A 12,280-nucleotide genomic window follows, 5' to 3' on the forward strand; every position below is an offset into this window, starting at 1 on the left:
CCACTTTTTTATTTTGATACCAAATGTGCCACTTTTTGAAATTTTCTGCAACTTCTTCATGTGGACCATTTTTCAATTGGTTTTATTGAAATTGTCTATTAGAATTTGTACATCCTGTGGTACAGGGAATTGTTATTCCGCATTTGATGACATACGAAAGTATTTTTGTAACAAAGACTATTCATGGGATACCGACTTGGGATGAGAATAAATTGGATTTTGCTAAAATCGTCATATATATTGAAATATTTGAAAAAAAAAACTTAGCTTTTGTCAGATTTTAAAATTTGCAAGTACCGTCCATATATAATTTCATCAGATTCCATGTTAATATGTAGCAAAATAGTGTGCCACTTTTTGTGCTACCTTTTCAAAAGATTTGTGCCACTTTTTTCAAAAATTATATCTGTGATACTTTTTGAAAAATGTCAGCGGTCACGCTGTCCCGTTCCAGAACCTAAAAGAATCTACTAATTTTACAAGTTTTGCAACTTTTTACTCGAAAACCGTTCCTAAACACACAAAAGTGGTAAAACATTGAATCAAATTTAAGAGTTGCCGCCCATTGCAATTTAATAATTCTGGTGTCCAATGATTTACAAAATCCCGACAGTTTTTCATTATATCGGAAATTAAAATTAAATTTCCTCAAGATATCTTACTTTATATTTTTGTACGATGGATATACTGGCAAATGCCAGTATATAAAGTAGGATATCTTGAGATGTATAACAGAACAAAAAAAGAAACAACGCCACAGCTTGTTGTGTCTATTTAATATATTTTCAACACATAACTAATAATAGTTCCATTCCAGCGTGACCTAGTGGCACAACGGTCACGCTGGAACGGAACGGAAGTATCAATTTTGATACTTTTTTCGGCCATGCCACTCTTGTGCCACTTTTTTATTTTGATACCAAATGTGCCACTTTTTGAAATTTTCTGCAACTTCTTCATGTGGACCATTTTTCAATTGGTTTTATTGAAATTGTCTATTAGAATTTGTACATCCTGTGGTACAGGGAATTGTTATTGCGCATTTGATGACATACGAAAGTATTTTTGTAACAAAGACTATTCATGGGATACCGACTTGGGATGAGAATAAATTGGATTTTGCTAAAATCGTCATATATATTGAAATATTTGAAAAAAAAAAACTTAGCTTTTGTCAGATTTTAAAATTTGCAAGTACCGTCCATATATAATTTCATCAGATTCCATGTTAATATGTAGCAAAATAGTGTGCCACTTTTTGTGCTACCTTTTCAAAAGATTTGTGCCACTTTTTTCAAAAATTATACTTTCTGTGATACTTTTTGAAAAATGTCAGCGGTCACGCTGTCCCGTTCCAGAACCTAAAAGAATCTACTAATTTTACAAGTTTTGCAACTTTTTACTCGAAAACCGTTCCTAAACACACAAAAGTGGTAAAACATTGAATCAAATTTAAGAGATCACACAACAAAATGGCGTTCTCTTTGTAAACTATTTACTCGAAAAATTTGGGCTGTTGTTTTGATTTTTAAGTAAAGACATCTAATTTTGAAATATTTACTGAATTTCCGTTCCCGAACTTTTCCAATTTTTTTGTACTCTGAGAGAGATTTTGGCATTATTCCCTTTTACTAGATTTACTATTAAAAAAGAACTGGAACAAGGTAGGGAAAGATATTTGAAATTTGGTGGGTAACTTCAATTATTACAAATTGAATGATGGACAAACACATTTTTTGTAAATTAGTACTAAAATGTACTAAAAAGTTGTAAATATTATATTGCAACATAACCGATAGAAATAAAAATGTGAAACTTCGCATATAGATTCAACTATTACAAATATAATGCTATGCGTAATTTTTTTGAAATTAGTACTAACATGTACTAAATAATGTAGTATAATAGAACCGGAAGAATAAGAAATCTGAGATGTGGTACGTAGATTTATCTTACAAATACTATGCTATACAGTAATATATTTTTGAAATTAGTACTAAAATGGTACAAATGGTACAAAATACGCCAAAAATTTAGTAAATTATACTCACGGTACTAACAAGTACTAAATATTGTGTACGGATAAATATAGCAACCTGCTATTAAATGCTTATTCGAATTGTTTATATCTATGAAAATAAACAATTATACATAAATATTTTCCAGAAATAAGTTCTAAAATGTACTAAAAAGTACAAGACATTGTATACGGCGGTACGGGTGGCTTTTTTATGAAAAACAATGCTTTTCGCAATTTTGTTTGACATTTGTACTTAACGTATAAATATTGTATACGACAGAACGAGTCCTGAAATGTTGAATGTATATTTAGTTAGGTAGCGGATACAATATTATGTTTATTATAATCATATTGAATTTCTTTATTTTATATTTAAATGAGATGGCTTTATTCCATTATTTAACTCAAACTTATTTCTGATGGAATTTCTCATATAACATTATTTTATAATGAGTATTTTAATTTATATTATTGAGACTGATCACATTTTGCATTGAGTGATAATTATCTCTTGCGCTCTCGCATAACGCTTTATTGTAATGATAATATCTCTACTCTCTTTTGTACCGTTTGAGTGATTGTTTTTATTCTACGTGTATGTGATATTTTTTGTGATTGTTTTAACTCGATCACTCTCGATTTTGTATTCTTCATCTCTGTGATTTCTATTTTACATTCTATATAATAAGACGCATAAATAAATGAATGTCATTCTGTTAGCTGAAGCGATTAATAAAACAATATAAGAACAGAAAACCGGAGTTTTATTTAATTAGCACTTAGAGAGGACGAAATTGGACACCTGTAGGTCCATTCAGTAACTTATAACGATCCGACAATCGACAATTTTGTCCACACATAAAATCGTAACGAAAATGTTATTCTGTAAACATATTGTCGTCGAACTTTCAAAAACGTTGAAATATATCTTCCTTCGTAAAATAATAATATAAATACATATATTAAAATAATCGCGAAAAAGTTGCACATCTTCGCGAAATATGAGAAAAATAATAAAAATATACGAGATTACGTCAATATTTTCATTATATTAATGACATGTATCAACCTAAATAATTTAAAAATATCTACACATTCTAAACAAGTCTGTGTAGCGGTTTGTAAATTACAGAGACAACAAAACAAGATATTGAGGGAAAATATTTGTTTTTGGTTCGAAGAAATAATGTCATCATATTTATTTTTTTAATTTTATAGTACGTTTATATTTAACCGGATTTCGGTAACCCAGTGGGTTTCAATTGTCAATTCCTTTGCATATATGTCAAATAAATCCTCATCAAGTAGGCTAACCCGGTAAAAAGTTCTAATGTAAATGCCGTTTTATACAAGAAATTTCAGAAAAAAATATTGGGGTTATTCTTCTATTTTACCCGAATTTCGCCGAAAAATTGACACTTTTTGTGTATAAGTATACACCTTGCGGATTGTACCAAGACCGATAAATCTTGAGGTTCTATAAATAGGAATAAATCTTAAAATAAAACTATATTATGAAATACACAATTTAAATTGGTCTAAATCGTGTAATCCTAAAAATCATTTGATGCGCATGCGGTTTCCAGGAAGTACTGAAGTTTATCTTCCAATCCATGTATATTTTGCGAAATTTTATTTGACGGTTAAGATGTGCCACATGTTGCATTGAAGTACCCAAAAACTCGTGAACGCGAATAATTTCCGAAACCTCCATATGCCATTAACGCGCATCCGATTTCGGCGTGCACCCTAAAAAATGCATCGATCTATATATATTTTAATGCGGTCCATTAAGAACAATGGATGACCTAGCTCACTCTATTTTTGAGATAAATTGGGCACATCTCTCTTTCGGCTGAAGTTTTTAAAGTTCCCTTTCGCAAAAGTTCAAAATCCGTGTCAGGTCATTTATTGAGATGGAAATGATCCACAGAAAACCCAATTAAATCCGCGATATTTTCAAAAACACTTTTAGCCAAATTTCGTGTTTTTGGAAGGCCAGTTCCCGCCGTTCTAATTGATGGATTTTCACGAAGAAGATTTTATATCATCCGAAACGTAAAAAAACTTAATGATCGCGGGTACCCGTATCATTCAGTTGACAGATCTACAAATTTAGCCCGAAAGATAGGTTTTTTAGAAATTTGATCGCACAAAATTTTCACCTTCGGATGAACAAAATATATATCAAATTACTCAGATTCGCGACTACAATAATCTTATAATCGATTTTTTAGAAATTCCTATTAAATCTAGAAGTAAAATTAAAAAAAAACACTCAGGTAGATGCAGTTCAAATTTTGAAAAATGATACATAAGAGACGTAGTCCCCATTTTGTTGGCTTGGAATGAATAGCTTAATCACAAATCGATAGGGAACATAAAAAACTGGTTCGCCTCAACCTGTTTTTACACATTTTTTTACATTAAAGTTGACACAGCTTCCACCAAAATAAAGTTTGAAGGGCCAATATAATGAAAAGTTTGCAATTACCGATCAGTTAACCCAAAACTCTTCACTTTTTTTCATATACTTAATTAATTCCCAAGTTATAAAGGGGCGAACCTCGGCTTCAGCTATGTTAAAAAATTGGCAATATTGCCCATATATATTAAAACGCACATGAAATTAAAATTCAATTTAAACTTCTTTACTCTTTGATGTCTCAAACATAATGATTTTTTCTTCGTCTTTACATTCTTTGTTCTTGTATGCAATTCTAACGGCCGTTAGAAACCGGTTTCTTGTTCTGCGTGTGTTATGTTTTTGATGACACGAACATATTTTCGGTTTCAATGTGGTTAAGTCTTAGATGATTTTCTAGCTAGTTTATAATCAGTTGAATAATAATTTCTTTATAACTAAACATATTGTAAAGTCCTACAGGGAGGATATTACGCAAGGTAGATATATAAGGTAGCCGCATCGGCGAATTTCTACAACAAACATAGGTTGTTGTAATTTGATATGTCAAAAATATTTTGCTAAAACAAACAGATTCATACGATTTTTTTTACACAAATTCTTGTAGAAAATGTTAAGAAAAGTATTGCCAAACAAGCTCTTCAAAATTCGGAGATTTTCATTTATAATTTTGTTTTTTTTTTTTTTTAATTTTTTGGTTCTACATTACAACAACATTTTTGACATTTATTTGCACCAACAGTCGGGTCGATGCGGCTACCTTATTAAATATACCTTGGTATTACGTATTTTTGCATATGTTTTTAATAGGCAAAATGAAACGAGATAGACACATGTATTCCTTTGGAGAATATGCATAGAATCACTTTCTGAGTCGATTTATGCATGTCCGTCTGTCTGTCCATATTAAATTGTAAACAAACTACTGGTCGTATTTATGATCCGAATGAGATGAAATTTAGCACAGCCAAGGACGAACCCTACCCGTACTTAATTAAGTACAATATGTGACGTATGTGAAGTTTTGTTGAAATCGGTTCATATTTTCATATAGCTCACATATATAATTTAGCCCGATTTTATGTTAATACTGCACCGAATTGCCAACATTTGTCCGATTAGGACATTTTGCACAGCGTAGTGATTTAAATAGATATTGACGTATGTGATTTTTTTTTTCAAATCGGTTCAGATATAAATATAGTTCTCATATATAATTACGTCCGATTTTATTTAAAAACATTGCAAACATTTATTCGATTAAGACAAAATTTTGTACAACGTACTGAACTAAGTACAGATTGACGTATATGAAGTTTTTTTTATCGGTTCGATTTAGATATAGCTCCCATATATTTGTTTTCGTCCGATTTTAAGTAAAAAGTACGCCAATTCAATTGAGTACAGGGGTAAATCAAAAAACGACCAAAACTCACTAACACTTCATTTTTAGTTTTATTCTCCTAATATTTATTTTGTACATAAAACTAATTTTTGGATCATGAATATTCTCTTAGATTATGGTAATTCATTGATGAAACAAGAAAAGAAAATCGTAACACTAATAAACAGTTTAGTATGTTTAAATAACCGATTATGCATGCAATTATAATGAAAGTAGAAAAAAATTTAACTAAATTTAAAGTAAATCAAAATATTGAATATTTGTGGATCAGTTGTAAATCTTAAAGTTTAGCCTCCAAATATTTCACTTTTTTATACTTATGTTATAATAAATAACACTAGTCGGGGTTTATCTCATTAGCGTTTTTATATGATCTTTTCACTGGTAAACGAACGGGCAATGCAGGGCAACTATAATTTGTTGATTACAGTATTCATTATCCGTAACACGCTGCATGTCCTACGAAAATAATATATTCTTCTGTACTATCCATATAATGCATAATGTAATCGATGAGTGGTAAAATATATTTTTATATAGATCTTTAGTAATATGTTAAAGAATTTATTCTCCCGATTTCATTAAATAATTTATTGGTTTTAAATAAAAATATTTTATTGTTATTATATTTTCAGTAGTTTTTGGCGGGTTATTTGGGATACATTTGTATTTTGTTTTTGCAAAAAAAAAAAAAACTATTTATTAGTGTGGAATGTATGGCATTGTCCGCCGAGGGGTAAGGCAGGGAAGACTATAGTTTATATTTTGTAATTCAAAAAATATAGATGTTACATAATGTTTTAAAAGGAAAATTAAACGTATTCACAGGATATTTATGGACACGGGCAATACAAATATTTCCATTATTATCTGAAAAAATTGTTGCAATAATAAAAATATGGACATAAGAATATTTTATTATGATTTTATTACTTACACTTTTTAAAGATCAGATTCATTATTTATTGGAATGCTTCCAGTTTTATTACAATTATGTTAAGAATTAATATTAATTTCATAATTTTTAATATTTTCTTTGTTCACTTCATTTGCCCAACGTTTTTTTTTATTCCTTTTGCTAATTCAACAAAATTATGCCTTTATTGATGCACGACACAGACAAAACTGATAAATTTATACTCCGACATGATAGCGCAGGCAGATAACGGGAATTCTAAAATAAAAATCAAGAAAAAATTAAATATTGCATTACCTTGTCGTATCGTTTGGGAAACGAGTAGGTAATTATGCATTTTTGTCAATTGAATTGGGGTGTATTATATAACGTATCTAGAATAATGTCTTTAATGTTTTACATTTTTGTTCAATTATATTCTTTTCTCGATTCTTGCGGATACATTATGTTATGATTATAATGTACAGTATTTTTCGGTTAATTGCACATCAAAATTTGCACAAATTTTTGTTCAATTAACCGAGGAACCAATTATCCGAACCCGCTTACTATGAAATGAAATATTTTTGACCCATCATGTGGTTCAATTAAGCGTGGAAACCAATTAAACGTAGGCTCAATTAACCGAAAAATACTGTATTACTAAATCGATTCGTTCCCACTTTTCCCACGGGAAACACATAACAAAACCAGTAAGGAAAGTAGTAAAGTCGGACGGGGCCGACTATATGATACCCTTCACCACTATCTTCACCAGAACAATTAACATGAAATTGGATGAACTAAAATATGTGATATTTATGTGAATCAAAATATATCAATCTATTTGCATGTCATTTGTTTCTTACAATGGGACAAATGTTGGGCCGTTGGGCTATGTCTGTACTTCTAGAAAACCCAACTACGTTATTCTATGCTCAATTTTATGCGTTGTGCAAAATTTCATGTCAATTTGACAAACACCATTTGCACCGTTTACTTAAAATCGGACGAAAATATATGTGGAATTTATATCCAAATATGAACCGATTTCAACAAAACTTGTCACAGGTTGGGTTATACTAATTTCAGTACGTTTTGTTCCTATCAACCATATATTGGTTCCTTGGTTCGTCAATTACTTAAAATCAATCGATCTATGCAATATTAGAACTTTGGTACATTATTTACATTAAATCTGACGGAAATATATATATATTTTAATCTGAACCGATTTTCACGAAACTCAGCACACATCATTCCAGGCTCAATCCTGTATGCTATACCAAATTTCGTCCAAATCGAAAGATTTATAGGAACTTTGGTGAATCTTTAACATAAAATCGGACGAAACTATATATGGAAGCTATATATTAATCTGGACCGATTTTTACGAAACTTGGCATAAAGCACTCTAGGATCAATTAAGTACGTTATGCCAAATTTGGTGCAAATCGAAAGATATATAGGGACTTTAGTGCATCATTTACATAAAATCGGACGAAACTATATATGGGAGCTATATCTAAATCTGAACGGATTTTCACGAAACTTGGTAGACATCACTCTAGGCTCAATTCAGTATGTTATGCCAAATTTCGTGCAAATCGAAATATATATAGGGACTTTGGTGCATCATTTACATAATATCGGACGAAACTATATATGGGAGCTATATCTAAATCTGAACGGATTTTGACGAAACTTGGTAGACATCTCTCTAGGCTCAATTCAGTATGTTATGCCAAATTTCGTGCAAATCGAAAGATATATAGGGACTTTGGTGCACCATTTACATAAAATCGGACGAAACTATATATGGGAGCTATATCTAAATCTGGACCGATTTTCACGAAACTTGGCAGACATCACTCTAAGCTCAATACAGTACGTCATGCCTCATTTCGTGCAAAATGAAAGATATTTAGGGACATTGGTGCACCATTTACATAAAATCGGACGAAAATATATATGGGAGCTATATCTAAATCTTGACGGATTTTCACGAAACTTGGCAGACATCACTCTAGGCTCAATTCAATACGTTATGCCAAGTTTCGTGCAAATCGAAAGATATATAGGGACTTTGGTGCACCATTTACCTTAAATCGGACGAAAATATATATGGGAGCTATATCTAAATCTGAACCGATTTTTCCCAATTTCAATAGGGTCCTTGGGCCCAATAAGTGAACTGTGCCAAATTTCATCCAAATCGGATCATAAATGCGACCTGTACTTTGTTCACAAAAATACATGGACGGACGGACGGACGGACAGACGGACATGCGTAAATCGACTCAGAAAGTGATTCTATGCATATTCTCAAAAGGAAGTATGGGTCTATCTCGATTCCTTTTGCCTGTTACAAACATATGCACAAAGACATAATACCCTGTACCACAGTGTGGTGAAGGGTATAAACACTGGAAATACATAACAAAAATAACAACACTTACATTTCATGTGGCTCCCTCGCAGAAAGTACTTTCGGTGAGTGGCTGCTTTGAAGCAGCATTGTGTGAGATGGATATCAGATGGTGCTATTAAGAGAAACATCAATTACCAATAAGAGAACGAAGTTAAGCTTGTAATTGAGATACGCTGCGGAACTTGCTGAATGGTTCCCAAATATAGAACCATCAGCTATATTCTATATCTTTCCAAAACGGTACCTCTCTGACTTCTACAATTTACCAAAAAAGAAACCGGTAATTATTTTTAATGCCATACATGCAGTTTTGCTGAAAAAAAAAACTGTACACATTAGCAAGACCAATCAAAAAAATTGGTTTCTTTATAATTAATGATTTTATGTGGTAATACCTAAATTAATTTGTATTCACTATGATATTTTTCTAATAACTACAATAGACGTCGATTAGTTAGAATACTTAACAATACCACAAATGCTGGAAGTTTACAAATATTCGTTGTCGATTTTTCATCATGCTTGTCGCTTTGATTTTGAAAACGTTTATTGCCAATTTGTCAACAGGCGTTTACAATTCTTAGTATTTGACCACGATACGTTGTCATGTTTGAGAAAGAGACAACGGACGTTTTCAAATTTTATAATATGACAACGAACGTTGTCAACATGTATTCATATCTGTTCAAATCAGCAACAACACGTACCAATCGAATGCATTTTATTAATTGTTATCGTGTTTCTGAAAGTGAATAGACGCATTGTTTAAAAAAGAATTAAAATAATGGCAAATATTTAGAAAATTGATTTTCAAGAGCAAAATGAAATAATTGTCGAGTATGTGGAAATCGACGGTGATATTGGTCAGTAATACATGCATTTCAAACGCCAAAGTTGCAAAGGATGGTGATGACGATAATCAACTTATAAAATTGCTATGAAATGTAGTACTATATGCATAGCTTTAAAAGGTACAATAACGTAAATATAGTTGTTACGTAGGACCGTAGAAACATTCAAACATTCAATTAACTTATTTCTTCTAATAAAACATGTTTGCAATAAATAAAAATATTTGTTTTAAATGGAATTACTCTGGGAACAAAATGAAAATTGAACGGTATGGATATTTCAATATTGACACCAAAGAATGTCCATTCGACACCGCTATGGTGACAATTTCTGACCACAGAAGTAAAATGTAAACTTGTGACTACTATAAATCTCTCCCCATTATTTGAATTCGCCCGCCCAATCACCGGACTTTAACCCCACAGAATATTTTTAGGATTTATTGGAGCGTAAGATCCGCAAACATAACATTATCTCCAATGAAATATTAAAAAAAACTTCATTATGAAGGAATGAATAAAACTACTGAAGAAGAAAAATCAATGCCAAATTGACTTACAGAGGTTCTTTAACGCCAACATATTTTTTGAGTTTGAAAATTGAATATTTAGGAATTGAATATTTAATTTAACGGGATTTAACAGTGGTCAGCATTTTACAACAATTACTACAACAACAATTACTACAAATTTCTTAATAAAGCAGATATTTAGCTTTTTTTAGAAAAATGTACGAAATAAATCTATAGAATTTAAATAAACAAGAGGTTTGCTGCTGTCGGCATTTGAATGGGAACCAGGCATTCTGTAAATAATTGTTAGCTCAAAATTGCGAAGAATTTAAGAATAAACACTTGAAGTCAGTTTCAATTATAAAGAAACTCAAAAAAGCCGGAGATTTCTTTCATATATGCGTATTTTATATGGATTTATCGGACATAAGACAGTTGTTTCTTATAAGCGTACATACGCATATAAGAAATCTTTCGTATATGAATATAAATGTTTAAATGAAAAGCGTGTTTTAAAAACAGTTCACAGTGTGACTAAAAATATTTATTTTCTTTCATCACGCTGATGAAATAAATTTCTTTATTTCTTATATGAAACGTTTTCAAATACCTTTGTCAGCTTTGGTGTTTGAAAAACATTTCGTATATCAGTGTTTTTCTTATTCGCATTTTTCTTATATGAAGCCATTTTCTACACTGAGGAGATGTAAAAAGGCTCGGTGTTTTTGATAATATTCCTTATATGCGATTTTTTCTTATATGAGATGTGCTTGTATCCGATATCTACTGTAACGTCAAACCGGAGTTCTACACTAGTAATTTCGGCAACAGTCATAATGCTATGCAGCACTGGATGCCTCCTCATTGTTGCAAAAACCTTCGTCGGCAGGTCTTCTCTGAAGACATTTTTGACCGAGTGTAATCTACATTAATTTCAATGAAATTTTATATTATTTCTAAATATAAATGTACACACACAAATCTCAATTCAGGTGCCACTCTGTGTACATCATCATTAAGAAATTAATTCATTAAAATATTTACGCTCCTCAAAATACAAATTCTGAAAAAGAAAGTTGTTCAACGGCTAGTCTGCTGCATCAAACTACAAAACTCGCTTACTCACACATACACGCGCACACACACACAAACAATATGAACGAAAACATAACGTTATTGACGTGTACCTAAGAATGATAGTGTGTTGCTCCAATACCTCGTCTGGTGAGGAAAGTTAATCGCGTTTTACAGCAAATGTCTGAGACGCGTACACGAACATTGTTCGTTTGCAACCGTACCCGACTCATTGCAACCGAAAATAACCACACAACATGTTTGACTTACTTGTGAGACAAAGAAAAAAGAAAGACCTAACAAAACGTACATACATATGTGTACATAGCAGAACGAAGTCGTCTTGACACAAATTCGATGTTCAGGTAAAGAAGCCAAGAACTCATTTCGAGGCTTGAACTCGAATTGTTGTGAGTATTGCTGGGTACTGATCAGAAGGAAAAACATCTTCATTGCAGGCGGAGGCTTCGTCGGGCGTGCACGTTGGTAATAGGAATTTAGTTGAAGGCAGTAGTCGATCGCTTTTCAAAGCGGTGCTCGTCGACAGAGTGAACTAAAACATTGATTTGAGTAACAGACTTTGCTTACCGAAACAGAGTGCAAAATTAAAAAGCGTAACGTTATAATCGGGACTGAGTGATTGTGAAAGTTTCTTGCGTGTTGAAAA

Source organism: Musca vetustissima, unplaced genomic scaffold (genome assembly GCF_032173495.1).
Source record: "Musca vetustissima isolate MV318-11 ecotype Yass unplaced genomic scaffold, APGP_CSIRO_Mvet_v1 utg9860, whole genome shotgun sequence".
In the NCBI taxonomy this organism is placed as follows: Eukaryota; Metazoa; Arthropoda; class Insecta; order Diptera; family Muscidae; genus Musca; species Musca vetustissima.